The sequence below is a fragment of the Aquarana catesbeiana genome, linkage group LG02 (assembly GCF_042186555.1).
Source record: "Aquarana catesbeiana isolate 2022-GZ linkage group LG02, ASM4218655v1, whole genome shotgun sequence".
Classification (NCBI taxonomy): domain Eukaryota; kingdom Metazoa; phylum Chordata; class Amphibia; order Anura; family Ranidae; genus Aquarana; species Aquarana catesbeiana.
Genome location: NC_133325.1, coordinates 323,418,728 through 323,436,294, shown reverse-complemented (window position 1 = coordinate 323,436,294; position 17,567 = coordinate 323,418,728). Strand labels below are relative to the sequence as shown.

General features: G+C 41.5%; 1 protein-coding gene across 1 annotated transcript in view; it reads right to left on the bottom strand.

The window, feature by feature from the left end:
- The window catches only part of LOC141127916 (pinopsin-like), a 288,597-nt gene extending 276,022 nt beyond the window's left edge, over nucleotides 1-12,575 (bottom strand). Inside the window, exon 1 of the mRNA XM_073614796.1 lies at nucleotides 12,176-12,575. The gene's annotated coding sequence lies outside the window, so the exon portion shown is untranslated. The remainder of the gene's footprint in view (nucleotides 1-12,175) is intronic.
- Nucleotides 12,576-17,567: the final 4,992 nt, after the last annotated feature.

Below are 17,567 nucleotides of genomic sequence, written 5' to 3'. Positions count from 1 at the left end.
TATTCCAAAGAAATATAAAAGATATTGCACTCACATAACTGACACTCAACTGTGCTCGTAAAATAGACAAGTTTTGCAATCCCAAATGGCTTCAATATCTGTCAGAGCGGCCGTGGGATACCATCGAAGGGTCTGGCTCCCCTCATTATTATTAGCGGACACAAACATCACCCCTCTGCCCCTAGAATAACCTGCCCCTATCCACAGCTTCTAGCTCACCCCTCTGCACCTAGATCACCCCCCATCCACGGCTCTCACACCTCTACACCTAGAACACGCCCCATCCACAGCTCTCACACCTCTACACCTAGAATACCCCCCCCCATCCACAGCTCTCACACCTCTACACCTAGAATACCGCCACATCCACAGCTCTCTCACCCCTCTACACATAGAATACACCTTCATCCACAGCTCTCACCCCTCTGCACCTAGAATACCCCCCATCCACAGCTCTCACCCTTCTGCACCTAGAATATCCCCCATCCACAGCTCTCACCCATCTGCACCTAGAATATCCCCCATCCACAGCTCTCACCCCTCTGCACCTAGAATATCCCCCATCCACAGCTCTCACCCATCTGCACCTAGAATATCCCCCATCCACAGCTCTCACCCATCTGCACCTAGAATATCCCCCATCCACAGCTCTCACCCCTCTGCACCTAGAATATCCCCCATCCACAGCTCTCACCCATCTGCACCTAGAATATCCCCCATCCACAGCTCTCACCCATCTGCACCTAGAATATCCCCCATCCACAGCTCTCACCCATCTGCACCTAGAATATCCCCCATCCACAGCTCTCACCCCTCTGCACCTAGAATATCCCCCATCCACAGCTCTCACCCATCTGCACCTAGAATATCCCCCATCCACAGCTCTCACCCATCTGCACCTAGAATATCCCCCATCCATAGCTCTCACCCCTCTGCACCTAGAATATCCCCCATCCACAGCTCTCACCCATCTGCACCTAGAATATCCCCCATCCACAGCTCTCACCCCTCTGCACCTAGAATACACCCCCATCCATAGCTCTCACCCCTCTGCACCTAGAATACCCCTCATCCAGAGCTCTCAGCCCTGTACACCTAGAATACCCAAACATCCACAGCTCTCAGCCCTGTACACCTAGAATACCCCCCTAGCCACAATTCTAACCCCTCTACACCTAGAATATGCCCCCATCCACATCTCCCACCCCTCTGCACCTAGAATTTCACCCATCTACACGTCTCTCGCCTCTGCACCTAGAATATCACCCCATTTACATCTCTCACTCCTCTGCTCCTAGAATACCACCCATCTACAGTTCTAACCCCTCTACACCTGGAATACCCCCCCATCCACATCTCACACCCCTCTCCACCTAAAATATCACCCATCGACAATTCTCACCCCCTCCACCTAGAATACCACCTATAAACAGTTCTCACCCCTCTGCACCTAGAATATCCCCTATTTACAGTTCTCACCCCTCTGCTCCTAGAATATCTCCCATTTACAGTTCTCACCCCTCTGCACCTAGAATACCCCCCCCCCCCCCATCCAGAGCTCTCACCCCTCTGTGCCTAGCAGCCTCCTTGCTTCCTATCCATAGTATTCCCTCCTACACCCAGCACTTTGCATTCACTTTCTCACCATCGGTGCTGCATTTTCCAAAACCCCTCTCAGGGCCCCCGCTTGTTCTCCTTACAGAGGCTGACATGGCTCTACTAGGAAGCTGGCAGCATAGGCTTTTTTTTCAAACACACAGTAGCACACTCCCTGCATTGCTTCCCTTTAACAGCAGCAGTGTACAATGGACTATGCCCAGCAAGTGGTATCAGCACACGGGGCTCATGCCAAGGTGGTACACACACAGGTGGAATCAGATGTCATCAGAACAGGGAGGGGGATCGGTGCAGTGGGGTAAATACAGAACAATGCCTTGTTTGTGTCTATTCCTGCAGCAGCTAAAAGCCGGTGGGAGAGAGAGAAACCAGCTTTCGGCTGCTGCAGGGAGAAACACAGACACAGGGCAACGTTATATAATTGCCCCACTGCTCTGATCCCCCTGCTGTCCTGGCTCCCTACAGGAGGCCCAGTGGTACTACCCATATCGGTGGCTCTGACCTCCAACCTAGAGTACCAACTTTCTGCAAGACCAAGAGACATTATATGACATACACTGGCTGGTAATTACTTAGAAAAGGGACATGCACCTTCCGAGCAGTGATAGAACCCTCCAGTTTTGGCAGTCATAACTAAAAGACATATAGGCTATTCTGTGCTATCACTTTTAAACTGATGGTCATGGATGCACACTATACTAAATGTTTATTTGTAAAATACAAATTCTATGCAATTAATTAAAAAGAGAATTGAAAACTTCAAAATGGTTTTTTTTTTAATTAAATGAGAACTAAAGTCAAATATTTTTATTTTCATTTAGATAGATTAAAGGAGGATTATAACACCTGCCAGAATTTTTTTAGCCATATGTGTCCAAATGAGGAGTTTTCCCTTCCCTTCCTGTCCAATAGCCAAACAGAAATTGAATGGAAATCCCTCCAAAGTGAGTAAATTCCTGGTTGACACCAAGGTCACCAGAACTAGTGTGCCCATCAAAAGATCTCCCCTCTATTACTGTTCTGAGAACAACCCAAAATTTCGGATTTTCATTCACTTTTACTTTCGGTTATAAAGGTAAACAGGACGAACAGAGAAGGCGAATCTCAATAATGGGGGCACAAACAGCAATAACATTCTAAAAGGTGTTCTAATTCCTCTCCACTCTATCCAAAATGTAAAAAAATAACTTTTTAGTGCCTTTAGGTATACTTTAAATTTGTTATTAATAATTTACTGAATCCTATTGCATTTTATGTCAACATTGTACAATAATGCAAAGTAATAATTAAAAACAAATGTCTTTATCACCCTGTCTTTATTAAAAAAAATAAATGAAGTGAAAAGAAGAGTGAATACAGGATAAAGAAAAACAAGTTTGATTTAAACTATTGCTGACATATGGTTGAAGTAACTAACTGAATAGTGTTTTCAGGAATCTTCTAAAGTGCAGTGGAGAACTCTTCTGGGGCTCCCACTGCCCTTCATCTCTACAGTTCATATTGTATGTAGACAGCTCATGTAAGTTGCAGTGGTCACAGATGTGGGAAGGATGGGGTCAAGGACAAATTACAGAGGAATGAAATCAAAGAGGTAGGCATATGACCTAGAGTATGGAACATATCAAGGAGGCAAACATGATATCTATATACAGAAACCCTTTCCTAGAATACCTGGAATAGCTCAGATTTTATTCCCATAACCGACATTGCGTTCAACCACACTGTCTACTGGTGAATGAAAAGGAAAAATAAATATGGATTTTATTCTCCACGATTACATTATTCTGAGTATTCTAAATACTTTTGTGAAACATTGCTGTGAACTGGAAAGTACATATAGTATTTTCTAAAAATGTTGAGAGATACGAAAAATAAAAGCATCATGGAGTTAAAATATAATGCATACATTTTTTGTCCCTAAAATATGTAATAAATATGTTACAGAATCACATGAACAGTGAATAAAGCTACATTTTTTTTTTTTTTTACTTAATACCACTATAGAGCCATTGTCTGATTTTAAAATCTAATTTCAAAGCTCAATACATTTCTTAAAAAAATAGGTAATACTAGAATCCAAAGAAAAGTCTGATTTTGGTATTTTCCATTTGCAGTCTCCATTGGGTCGGGAGCGGGGGGGGGGGGGGCATCACAAGTGTCCAGTTCTCATGTGCTAACATGAGAGGAGCACGGTGATAGGAGAGAGACAAGGGAAAGGGACAAGACCTGTTGATGTTACTAAACTGCTGCAGAGAGAAATCAAGTCTACTGGTCCTGCCATACAGGGCTATGGTGTGACACAGAGCTTTTTTAAATCTGAGGACAGGATAGACAGAAATGTAAATCATTTTGCAGGTGAAACAGCTCCTTTATATGCTTTTAATCTGTAGATTTAGCGTTTTTTCATGAGTTTAGGTTTAAATCATATAAAAATCATCCAGACATTTTTACAGCAAGATGCCATAGGTCTGTCCTTATCTAGGAAAAAAGTATGGTATTATTGTATAAAAGGGTACAATATTACCATTGCACGTGAACAAACTCTAAAAAATGCATGGTTACGGCTACCAATTTTCTTTCTGGTCACATATACTTTTTCAGTTGAGCACAGCAGCAACTCTGCATGACCTAAGGAAGCCTTTCCTTTACCAATGCTTACTGTTCAGCTTAAAAACATTTCACCAATGTATAATGAGTGAAAAAAACTCTAATCTTGTCTAACCCTAGAGACCCAGTTATCCCCTCACTGGGCATCACCAGTTTACTTATACTAAGGCCGGCCATTCATGGAGCAAAAATTCCTTCATTCCTCTACCAACACAGACCGTGTTGATGCAGGAATCCCTCCTGCCAGGCCATTGTCTTCTCCTGTCATGGGTGGGCAGGGGAGGCCATCCCTGCTGGGAGAAGAAAGTGATTACCACAAGCGGCTATAGCACCCGCTGGTGATAATCGCAAAAGAATCTGACAGGCTGGTTGTATCGCTTCATCAACTTGGTACAATCAGCCTGCCCATTAACGGTTTGAATCTCGGTCGGTTCCTGCTGAATTGTCTGAAATTAAAACCATGTATGGCTTGCCTTACACGGGTTGCAGGAAAGAATTAAAGGATTTCATTTAATTCCCCCATCAACACAGGCAGTGTTGATGTGGGAATCCCCTCCTGCTGGGCCATTGTATACTATTGGCGGGGGGGGATGGGGGGGTGGGCAGGGGAAGCCATCCCCACCGGGAGAAGACAGTCATTGTCGCTAGCGGCTGTATCAGCCACTAGCGATAATTGCAAGAGAATCCTGCAGGCTGGTTGTACCCAAGCTGATCGCTCATTCAGCCTGCCCATTACAGGTTGGAATCTCAGCCAGTTCCTGCTGAATCAGCTGAGATTTGAACCGTGTATGGCCAACCTTACTCATACAGCACAGATAAGGTGAAGCCAGACTGTCAATCATGACCCAAATGTGGGCGAAACACCTATCCTTCTTGTGACAGACACTCCTCTCTATATACTGTATGTTGTGGGCAGTGGTGTGGTTAAAAATAGAGATGAGAGTTTAGCTGTTAACTTTTCCAAAAATTGTGAAATCTGCCTATCAATAACAGTTCTGTTTAGTCTTTTCATGCTTTGTATTTCTGTGAGTCCAGAAGAACTGGAGAGATGAGAATACATACACTGGTGAATTTAGAAAGAAGCAGTGCATCGGAAACATCTAATGGAACAGACTATAAAGATAGCATGCTCGGGGAAAGGAAGCGTTAACTTTAACTTTTTATAAAGTCCGATACATACAGTATGCATCTTGTAGTAAAGCATTTTAGAAGACACAAAAAAGCTTTGTGACCTAATGTAATGAAAAGTCCTTGAGGTTTTACACTCATGTAGTCTTTTTCATTTAATTTTGAAGCACAGTAAACTCCTTTATTGGATAATGCTCACTATCCAAATGGTGGGTGCTGAATCATTTATGCCTGTCCTCACTAAACACTTTCATAACAACATATTTATGCTACCTATTGTGGGTGGAAATAGTTTTAGGGTAAAAACACCCAGACTTTAGAACTTAAACCTGATATGCAGCCTCTCGGCGGGTGGGCCTTGGTGCCGAGCGGCCGCATATTTATGTGTATTGGTGGAATATAGCTGTGCCGAGAGCGCGCACAGTTACCAGCGGCTAAAGCAAAGCTCACGATCGCTGCTTGCGATCTGGAGCTTTCTTAGCAGGTGACCACATGATCATAAACCCCACCCTGCCTCCCAGCATCCTAAATCCCTTAAAGCGCTGGGAAGCGCCGGCTCCAATGGGTTAAGGTGTATCTACGGTCAAAATGTAAAATAGACATGTGCAATTCGTTTCGTAACTAATTGAAATTCGGCCGAATTGTGCATCTTTCGGACATTCGGATGCATCGGAATAAAAAAATAACAAATTTCAACTAAGTACAAAAGAAATTATAGCGAATATAACGAATGAATTCGACATGATTCGATAATTCATTAAAGATCTAATGAAACAAAAGGTCAACTCAAAGTAAATCTTACAGTCCAATCAGCTGATTAATTTTGTGCTGGAGGTTGGATTACTGGCAAATTGCATTCCTGAGAACTGAGTGAGAAGGGTGTTATATTGTATTTGAGCAGAGGAGAAGAGATATTGTCATAGTGTGTGTTAATAGATTCAATAAACAAACAACTTTCCAAACTACGAATCATTATCACCAATATATATACAGTATATATAAATATCGAATTTCAACTAATACGAAAGAAATTATAACAGATATAACTAATGAATTTGACATGATTTGAGATTCAGTATAACGACACTCTACAGAAATAATGAATTATCCAAAAATAAATTCACGTAACATAACGAATATAACAGAATGAAATTATGTATTTTACGAATGACAACGAACCGAAACTAAACAAAATTTTCCGTTGTGCACAAGTCTAAAAATCATATTTTAATTTCCACATTGTATTTTAATTATTTCTAGCCTACTCCTAGTAATCATGACGATTTTAAAGTTTGTTAAGTTACATTTTGAATAAAGTCACACATTTACTCCCATGAGTTCTATGAACATATTTACTATGCCCTGTTAGTAGGTACTGCTGTGTCACACATTTCACAGAGCCTGCCTTCTGAACTACAAAGGTGCTGAATGGAGGAGTTTCAGGAGCTGGAGACAGTATCGGCATCCTTGCTTGCAGGCAGCACGGTATCATGGGATATATAGTCCTTGGAAATAGAAAGTAAACAACAGAGAAGAAGCTGCAAAGTATGCAGGGAATATAGGAAGTTGTGGAAAGAGATGGCCAGCAGATGGGTAGCAATTAAAACATAAAAGGAGATTTTTCACATAAGCGTTTGTTGGATTGTCAAATATAACTATTATTTGTATTGCTTTCACATTGCTGGTATTAAAAAATGAAAGTAAATGCTGTGACCATAGATCTCCCTTTAAAAAAACGTGTGAGATATAAAAAAAAAAAAAAAAAAACTTGGTACAATCAGCCTACCCATTAACGGTTCAAATGTCGGCCAAGTCCTGCTGAACCAGCCGAGATAGGAACCATGTATAGCCGGCCTTGCACAAATTGCAGGAACTGACCTGGAAGTGGGAGCAGGTACCTGTCAAAACTGGGTACCCGCTCCCCACTAAAAGGTGCCAAATGTGGTAGCAGAGGGGGGGAGGAGGCAGACAAGCAGAACTTCCCCTTTTGGGTGGAGTTCTGCTTTAATCTTTTAATTCCTAGAAAAATTATTGTTGCGACTGTTGTTTGCAGGTGTTAAGTTGTAGTATCTAATAAAAATAGCATATGTTTAATGCACTTTTATGTATTACTCTTGTAATCAGTCTGTAAACTTCATAATTTTAGACTTTTCATAATACATTTTTAAACAAATAGTTTGCAAAACAACTTATAATTACAACTGATGTCAACATACTTGTGTTAAATAATGGTGTTACATACTGATTATGATTTAGCAATGCCATATTTGGCTTTGCGTTGTAGAACCTGTGACAGTTCAGTCAATCAAACTAATTTATTTATCACACCAGATGGCATATATTCTTTTCAAACTTGTTTAGAAGACACAACTGTTCAGTAACTAGGCACCATTTTTTGTATGCTAAGAGGAAATAAAATGAAGAACATGACTACTGTCATGTACACAAAACACAATGAATTGTGCATACAGTTAGGCAACAATAAATATTAATTGCATCCTGGAGGAAAGACAATAAAATTTATAAGCAGAAGCAAATGCACATTATATCCTGTTCAGGCAGTTTAAATATTTGCACAAAATTTCAGTATAAACACTTCTAGACCATGTAGATATTTAGTTGATACCTTTTGTCTATATTCTTGCTAAATGAAGGCAGAAACTACAGCTATTGCATACAGTTTCTATACTGTATAGTGACTTGTAAATGTTAATTATTAAATGAATGCTACATTATAGATAAACTTATAATAAGAAATAATATTTCACCTTTTTTAGTAGTAACACTGAAGACTTCCCTCCTTCCAAACAGTCAAAGACAGTTGTAACAAATTGGAGTTCATGAACTTAGAGAAAGCATACCCAAGAGGGAATTTATAACGTCTGCTATACTCTCCCTTTACTGGGGGGGGGGGGGGGTGCTTAAAGCGTTTGTTACCCCAACACTTTATATTCCTGATATGTGCCTGCTGTACTATGCACTTGTATGAGAAAGCATCCTGCTCTCTGTATTGTTTCCTTAATGTCTAATCCCCGGTGTTCCTGCTAGTCACCTTGCTTTCCTATTAAAAAAATGACCGCACTATACAGGAGAGCACATCGTGGTCAGTTCTCTAGCTATGCTGGGAACTCAGTGTACGCTCCTCCAATGATCAGACTTATCCTGACACACCCCTGCTGCACAGCCATTCACTGGGAAGTTCAGTGTGCTGCTGCTTCTCCTCCCCCCAGCTCTTATGCAGCTGAGAACAGAGGGAATGTGATCATTTATAAAAAAAGGGGAAAAAAGTATTTATAATGTTTTTTTTATATCTATACAAAAATGTTTTATCTTTTCAAATTAAATGTTCAGATGTCAGGCAGAAGGGTGCTAACAGGGGCCACCCATGGCTCAAAGTTTGGCTAATTTATCAGGGACAGGTCAATATTCGCCCTTTGTATGGTCAGCTTATCAATTATTTTTTTCAGTTAAGAATTGATGAATATGGATATTTCTTACTAAAGGTGTTTTTTTTTTTTTTTTTTAGTTTCGTATGCATTGTTTTTATATTCAGTGGAAAATACTATAATTAGTTTATTAGTTTCCTTTAACATGTGTAATTTATTCTGCAGGATAGAAAATAATCTGCAGAACTTGGTTATGCTATGTTGTTTGCAAGCCATCTCTACTCTTTGCAAAAGAGATCTGAAGCAGGTTTCAAATATTCAAATTTCCTAGAAAACCTCCTTTAATGTTAGAGGTGAATTAACTTTTAAAAACCAAATTAGTCCTTGATTTGTAAGTCGAGGAAATCAAAGGTAAATAGGAATTCATGAAGTCTGGCTAATATAACTTTGGGTTTATTAGTCGCTAAAACTTCACAGTCATAGAGGTGCGAACCTTAAAATGTTTGATCCTTCCTTAAAACAAGTAGCACAGTTTATCCTCATTAGTTCATTAATTTAGCATACAGTATTGTTAATGGCTGCTTTCTGGCATTATTTAGGGGTTTTAAATTCAATTTGAACTCCATCACCAGCTGATTGCCATCATTGTTAGACCAGCAGTTGCTGCAATAAGTATGACTATGGGGTTCTGCAATACTAAAAGTCTAATTAGCACTGATTTATTCACATTGTATACGTACAAACAGAACTGGTGGGGAAAGCAAAGGTTATCCTTATAGGGGCAGAACCCCTAGAAGCAGTGGTAGAGCAGTGAGAAGAAGACATAAATATTGACAATCAGAATTTTCATTGTAGAAATCAGATCAATACAAGATTGCTTGATTGGGTGGTATGTTAACTGTACTTTTTAGTTTACTGTACAGTTTTTACTAAAAAGGCTGACAAAACGTACACACACACACGTATAAAAGAAGTGTAGATTGATTCTGTAATTTTGATACCAACTGCACAGTTGTAGTAGCAATCCAATAAGTGCTTCAAAATATCTGACTGTCTATATAGTTCTTTATACTACATTTCGGGTTGTGAAGGGTTTCTAGTAAGAATATCTCCAATCATCCAAAGGCGGCTTTGAAGCAAGAAAACTGTAATCGTTGCTCTCGTTTTTCATTTTCATATAAGACTATAATGATAGGTCGCTGGTGGCCCCAGTTATTCATGTTGTCCACGGAGCCAGTGATTAGCTGTAGTAATCTCTGCTGGAAGCACACAAAGTGCAGCCAGCAGCGATCACCGCAGGTAACCACTGGCTGTGCAGACAGCCGCAAACAGCTGCGGCCTACCAGCAACTTTCCATTATAGTGAATGGGATTAGCAGCCACAGTTAGCTAATCACAACATCAGCAGAAATCACCTATGCTTTAATGCTTTATAACTTGATCTTCACATATCTAAAGTTTCTGGATACTTCAGGTGTATTGAAGGCAGGATAAAATCAACATCTTAGCTTTGTCTCTGCAGTGTAAAGATGATCTAATAGTTCTAATATATAAAGGGGCATTAACTGTAAAAACTTGAGTCAGCTCTGGATATTATTTGACTATAGCATGTTTTACCATGGGGTCATAATGCAAGATCTTTACTTTTGCTACAAATACACCATCTGATTGTTGTGACACACTACAGATTAATGGAATGTCCTTCCACTAACTAACCAGAAGACTTCCAATTTCACACTTGCCACCAGAATGGACATTCTGCTACCTTCTAACATTAAAAGGCTGATGTCTGTAAAGATTCCTAAAAACTTGGTTTCACTGTGCTTGGTTTTTAAAGTATTCTTGAAGCACATGCATGTGTACCGATGGACTGATACCAGACAGACACCAAACTCAGGTGCTTTAAATTTATATTTGAAAAAAGAAAAACTTTTGAAATAGTCTTATACTTAAGTTTCTTTACCAAATCTTTCTGTCCCATCTGAAATAAAATGCTATATTAAGTTAACAAAGGTAGAATAAAATATGACCCTTGATAATCATATAGCTTAATGTTGTTCATAGTTTCCATATTGCAAATACACTTTACCAAGTCTTTTATCTAAAACCCACTCCCTAAGAGGGTGAAAAAATAAAATACAGATTACCCAAAGATGTAAAAGTTAATGTGTTATTCTATTCAAAACTCATATATTAGTTATGGGTGAACCATTATAGGGTTTTTGGTTGATTTTACGTTATTCAGACTACAGCAATTAGAATGAGACTCACCACGCTGCAGATAAACGAAAACTCTGCAGGTGGAATGGAGATCCAACCACTGGAGTTATGAAAGATATATGAAATTTGTGGATGATCTAACACAACAACCACTATGCATAAGTGTATTTTTTCACAGGCTTGTCCTTTAGTAGGGGAAAATTTGACCATAGGTGAAATATTAAGAAAACCACTGAGAGCTAAATAATTTCTGCAAGCTCCTTCACACAACCACTGAGCAAGAAGACAAGACCCTGCTAACTCATCACACCTGTAGAAAGAAGTCTTGCAAGTGGTAAATGTAACTTATAAAATTACTACCCATAATTCTGATAATAATCAATGTGTTTTTAAATACCATACACATCTATCAATTTTTAGTGTTACGCTTCATGTACATTGCTGCTGGTAAACTGACATTTAGGAGCAGTTGGGCATTTTTCAGCTGCCCCTGAACTCTCCTCTATGTTATCTTATCGGTAGATGTACACAGGGTCGTTTATAGTCGTTTCTAGGCAGTTGAGTTTAAAAGCATTTTTTGGAAAGCAAAAAAATGCGTTCAGGACAGATGTTCAGAGGCATTTGAAATGCCAAATGCCTATAACAGCTTGAAAAAGTGTGTAAACATGGTAACTCGCGATGGACATACATTTTTGACTATTTAAATTAAAAAAAAAACACTTATAAACGCAAACACGGCTAAATGCGGCATTTAAACGTGGCAAAAAGGACGTTTTTAAACGTTGTTTACTATCTGTCACGTTAAATAGTTCAGGAGAGGTTTTAAAACAACCTGTGTACATTAAGCCTTTTGCTAAAGAAAAAAAAAAAAAGAAAAAACAATAAAATTAGTACAAAGTAGAAAAATAAGTAAAACAAAGGCAGCGAGAAAGTAGACACAAAAAAAAATATATAAAAACTGTAATAAAAGGAGATGTAAAGGGGTTCCATAAATAAACTCAGGTTTGTGTGCGGACAGCCATTCCTAATATTTAGGATGTCAATATTCCATGGACCCCTCTGTAATTCTTTATAGACACAGCCTATCTAGCATCACCTCTGATCCTTTTAATACCAGTGGCGCGAATTATCAATAGGTCAGGGGTGTGTAAGAACAACTTAAAAAAATTCAATTCAGTAACAACAGTACATTTGTAATTAGGGTTTGTGGTTACTTACAGAAAAAGCTGAGACAACTCCAAGTCTTCTCCAAGCGAGCCAGGTCAATTCAGGGAACAAAGCGAACAGCAGAACATGTTCCGTCACTTGAAAAGAATGAAATTAACCCTTTCTGCACCCTAGCAACAATTTGAGGCTGTCTGGGATGCATTATTTAAGCACCAGCCATTTACATGTTCTGTATTTTTTCTGCAGGCAGTGATGAAACGGGCAAGCAGCTGTTGTAGAGCTCCTCTCAGTTAGTACAGTGAAAGTGTGTGGATTGCAGACTTTGCACTGTGGTATATCTCAAGCCAGAATGGGAAGCATCATCTGCACACGCTTAAAAGCTGATTGGAGGAAAGCATGCACTGATCTGTTGCTGTGGTCAGTGTTGAGCTCAGTAGTAGTGTCAATTAGGTTTGTGTTCATGTCTTCTGTACAAGCTACAGTACAGATAAGAATGAAGTATGTTAAATGGATCAGAGGGTCTTTTGTTGTAATGCTCTTGTTCTCTTTATTTGCTCAGCAGTGATGTGTATGTTGTACATTTTCCCTGCTCCTTTGCCTGAATGTAAACCATTGTCAAACTATCAGTTCCAAAGCTATTTAAATATAATGAATATACACAGAAAATTAAGCCAGCCATGCATGCATTGAAATTCAGAGAGTTCAGCTGAGATCTGCCGAACTTCAATCCACGTATTGGCCAACTGGCTGTGCAGAAGTCGATCTACTGATCGACTTCTGCACAACCAGCCTCAGCATGTCAGGCTTTCCCTGACCGATCAGTGCCAACGGCTATAGCTGGCAACATTGTTCATTGTATTCTGATGGCAGGGAAGCCTCCCTGCTGTCAGAATGCAAGTGCTCAGCAGGAGGATTCCCCCATTCACATCAAATGTGTGGATGGATGAATCAGATGTTTTATTATTTTTTTTTTATTCAACCCACTGGCTGAATTAAAAAATATAAATGTACAGGCTGCCTTATATTCCTTTCAAACACAATTAGTGATATTCAGTCTGTGTTTTTATGGGTAGTGTATGTGAGTTAGTATGAAAATGTTCAGAAATAGTGAACTGTATGAGTACAGAATTTCACAGAAATTCTATATACAGTAGTACAGCCCTCAAATATTTCATTCACCTACTCACATTTTGCGAGTGGAAAATGAGGGCTGGCGAGCGTGCGCTGCCTCGGAGCCACCGCCGGAAAGCGTGGTTGAATGGGAGCCCTTCTCCCAGCGATTGCCCAGGGGAAGAGAAAGGAGAGCAGGCGGCTTGTTCATCAGAGCGTGGGGAACATAGCTGTGACAGCTTTCATTAGAATTGTCGAGCGTTCCCTGTACTCGCTATCGCACACAGCCCCACCTCCTAGCCCGGGTACTTTGGTAGACATATCACCCGTCCAATGCCAGGATGTGTGATGTGTATCAAAGTACCTGGGCCAGGAGGCGGGGCTGTATGTGACAGCGAGCAGTGGAAACACTCTGCAATTCAAATGAAAGCTGTTACAGCGATGTTCCACTGCGCTCTGATGATCCGGCCGGCAATCCTCTTCCTCTCCTCTCTCTTCCCCTGCACATGTGGGCTGCATTGATGGACACAGGTAGGCTGCATTGATGGACACAGGTAGGCTGTATTGATGGACACAGGTAGGCTGCATTGATGGACACAGGTAGGCTGCATTGATGGACACGGGATGGCTGCATTGATGGACACGGGATGGCTGCATTGATGGACACGGGTAGGCTGCATTGATGGACATGAGTAGGCTGCATTGATGGACACGGGTAGGCTGCATTGATGGATATGGGTAGGCTGCGTTGATGGACACAGGTAGGCTGCATTGATGGACACGGGATGGCTGCATTGATGGACATGGGTAGGCTGCATTGATGGACACGAGTAGGCTGCATTGATGGACATGGGTAGGCTGCATTGATGGACACGGGTATGCTGCAGGTAGGCTGCATTGTTGGACAAAGGTGAAGCAGCATTGATGGTCACAGGTAGGCTGCATTGATGGACACAGGTGGGCTGCATTGATGAGCACAGGTAGGCTGCATTGATGGGCACAGGTAGGCTGCATTGTTGGACACAGGTAGGCTGCATTGTTGGACACAGGTAGGCTGCATTGTTGGGCACAGGTAGGCTGCATTGTTGGGCACAGGTGAAGAGGCATTGATGGACACAGGTAGGTTGCATTGTTGGGCACAGGTAGGCTACATTGTTGGGCACAGGTGAAGCAGCATTAATGGACACAGGTAGGCTTCACTGTTGGGCACCGGTGAAGCAGCATTGATGGACACAGGTAGGCTGCATTGTTGGGCACAGGTGAGGCTGCATTGATGAGCACAGGTGAGGCTGCACTGATGGGCACTGATAAAGTTGTTGTTAATATTTATTTTTTGTAACTTAATTCTGCATAAAACATTTAAGTGTCATTTCATGAGATAATTTATGAGGGCGTGTTTAGGGGTGGGGCAGGGTAGGGGTTGGGTGGGGCAACTGGTGGCGAGTAACCCTTAAGGTCTGGCTAGTATCCCAGGACTTGAAATTTTGAGCCCTGCAGTAGTATATTTATAAAGTGGGAGTGAGAGATCGAAAGAGAGTCCAGAGGAGGACACTGATAAGAACAAAGGCTGCCCATATGGATTCAAGAGGAAACAAATGGTCCAGTGGAAGAGGCACTCACGGGTCTTGTATTGAAGCAATGCAACAGATTTATTAGTTGATGTTTCAATAAGGCAATGTTTGTCAAGCACTAAATCAGTATCAGTGTAAGATGCTTCAATATACTGTATACATACAGTATATATATTTCACCTTTTGACCTCAGAGTTACTGTATGTAGACTTAAAACTGAATGAGTTTGCTGAAGCACTGTGTATCATAAACAATTGCCATACTGTTGTCATCTCTGTGTTGCAGACCAATGCTGTTGATCTCCTGCAGCATCTTTACAACCAATTCCTATCCACATGCATGCATCCACCCCCCACCCCCACCCTTACACACACAATGGTTGCATGGCATTTCTCAGGGTGGGTTTCCCAATGATGACAAAAGTGTACCATGCATTCTATGTGCTTGAAAAGCCACTTGTAGTCTCTATTAGAAACCAGTGTGACAGGGTGACATTGCAGAAATACAGTTGGGAGATAGGGAAACTGTCACTTTAACAGGAAGTACCTGAACAAGGAACTTCATGGCAGGATCGCCACAAGCTGGAGATTTAAATATGTTGAAAATTACTGAAATTACATTAAAAATGGAAAGCTTATATGAGATTTCAGTGATTAGGATCTATATTGGACACCACACCTCTACCATTTAAAGAGACTCGGTCAACGGAACTGCAAAGAGGTCAATTGAGGAAGCTGCCTCTGTTGGCACTCATGGAGGCACAGTGAGGCGACACTGAGAATGGAGTGTCCTTATTGGAAAAGCCATCCTCAGTGCAGATCATAAACACTGAGCCTGATAAAATTGGAGGGTATCCCATACATGTGGCCTGGTGTAGTTCCCCTAGTTGGCCACTAGGTGCCCCCAAAGTTTGAGAGTGAGAATCAGCTTAGAAGCTGCTTGGCTTAGGTGCCAGTCCTGTCCTTGGTAGAAGAGGGACACCCTCCTGGGTGAAGATATACAGTATTAGGAAGGGGGAGGGGGGTTGGTAGAAGAGGAGTGCGGTAACTTTTACACAGTGAAGCTGAGCCTGCACTTTAAACACCAAAGTGACTGCCTGTTTATGTGTATCGGCTACTGCTGCCTGAAGCAGCCATTTATTGCTGTGAGGGGCAGCAAAAATGGCCATCTCAGATGGCATCCATCCAGACGTAGCCTTGTCTGTCAGCTATTTAGAATGTAAGCTGTTGCATTGGATGATATTGTATATGATATCATAGTCTGTATCATTGGTGTGCGCAGCCTATTACATTAGGGTGTGCACCCAGAGCACAAACACACGTGTGTATATCAGCAGAGCAGTGGGCCGTGTCAGTAGAGCAGAGATTGGTGTCAGTAGTTTCTTATTTTTATAATTATTTACAACTTTATTTCTTTTATTATTTTTTTTCAATATCATTTTTGACAATGTTTTTTCTAGGAGTGCCATTGGGGGGCATGGTGAAATAACAGGGGTCTAAACAGACTCCTGATTTCTCACTTTTGAGACAGAGAAAGGGACTGAGGACAGAGATTCCTCAGCTGCACTGGACAGTGAACAAATAGGAAGTGCTCTGTGCTGAGCGGCTTCATGTTCATTTACCAACTCAAGCGTATTAAACATAGTTTACTATGTTTCGGGTTAAGAATGAACACAGGAGCGATCGGTACAGATCACTCACTGTGTTTATTCAGAAAAGGAAGGGGCCGAAAAATGAAATATTTATTTGCCCCTTCCTCCGCTCTCTATCCTAAAACAACCCCCACTGGAGAGGGGGGAAGCTTGCAACATTGCAGGGGGGGCAGGGTGCACCAGGAAGCAGGGGGAATTGGTACAGCATGGTGTGCTTAGGGTGTGCCCAGGCACATCCGGCACACCCTGTGCCCACGCCTATGGTCTGCATTTAAAGCCAAATGCCAACATGAGTGAAAAACAGTCAAGGTTCAATAGCTCTTCCACATTGTATGTTAATGAGGCATAGCTCAATCTATGTGGGAACAAAGACACTGAGAGGCTTTCCAGAAATTCTTAGAACCAGCCATGACACCTTCTCCTTAGAAACATCTAAAAGGTAAGGAGTATTTTTTAAACATTTTTAGACATGCTGTGTGAATGGGAACACATGACATGTAGTGGGGTTTTCTCCAATCTGACGTGAAAAAGTAGAAATACCCTTTGAGTTTTGTGCAGATGATTGTGTAGCACTACCCCCATAGGAGCCAATGGGCCCAATGACATCGCATGACGTCAGAAGGGGGAGGGGTCACCTGGTTATGTCGCTGGGTGGCCCCGTCCTTGCCTATATAAGAGCTGTCAAAGTGAAGAGAGAGCAGTCGGCGAGAGCCCTGCTATGGAGGCGGAGCGTTTTCAATTTTTTTCGTTGTCTGTCGGGCGGCATGATTGATGTTGGATTTACATAGCGGGACAATTTTTTTTATTTTGTATTTTTTAATAAAGCATTTGTCAAAAACTATCTCTTGTGGTTTTTACTTTTTGACACTTTTTTGGTGAATAAGTAGGGGTATGATGTACCCAATACCCATTAACATGGGGGGGGCGGGATCTGGGGGCCCTCTTGTTAAAAGAGGCTTCCAGATTCCGATAAGCTAATGTACCTCAGGGCAGCCCGTACATTTAAGCCCCTGCATGGCTTCACGGGGGGGTGGAGCCATGCAGAGGACAGAGGAGGAGACTGATGTGTTGCCCTGTGGAGAGGTGAAAGGGGCACAGGAGCAGGACACAT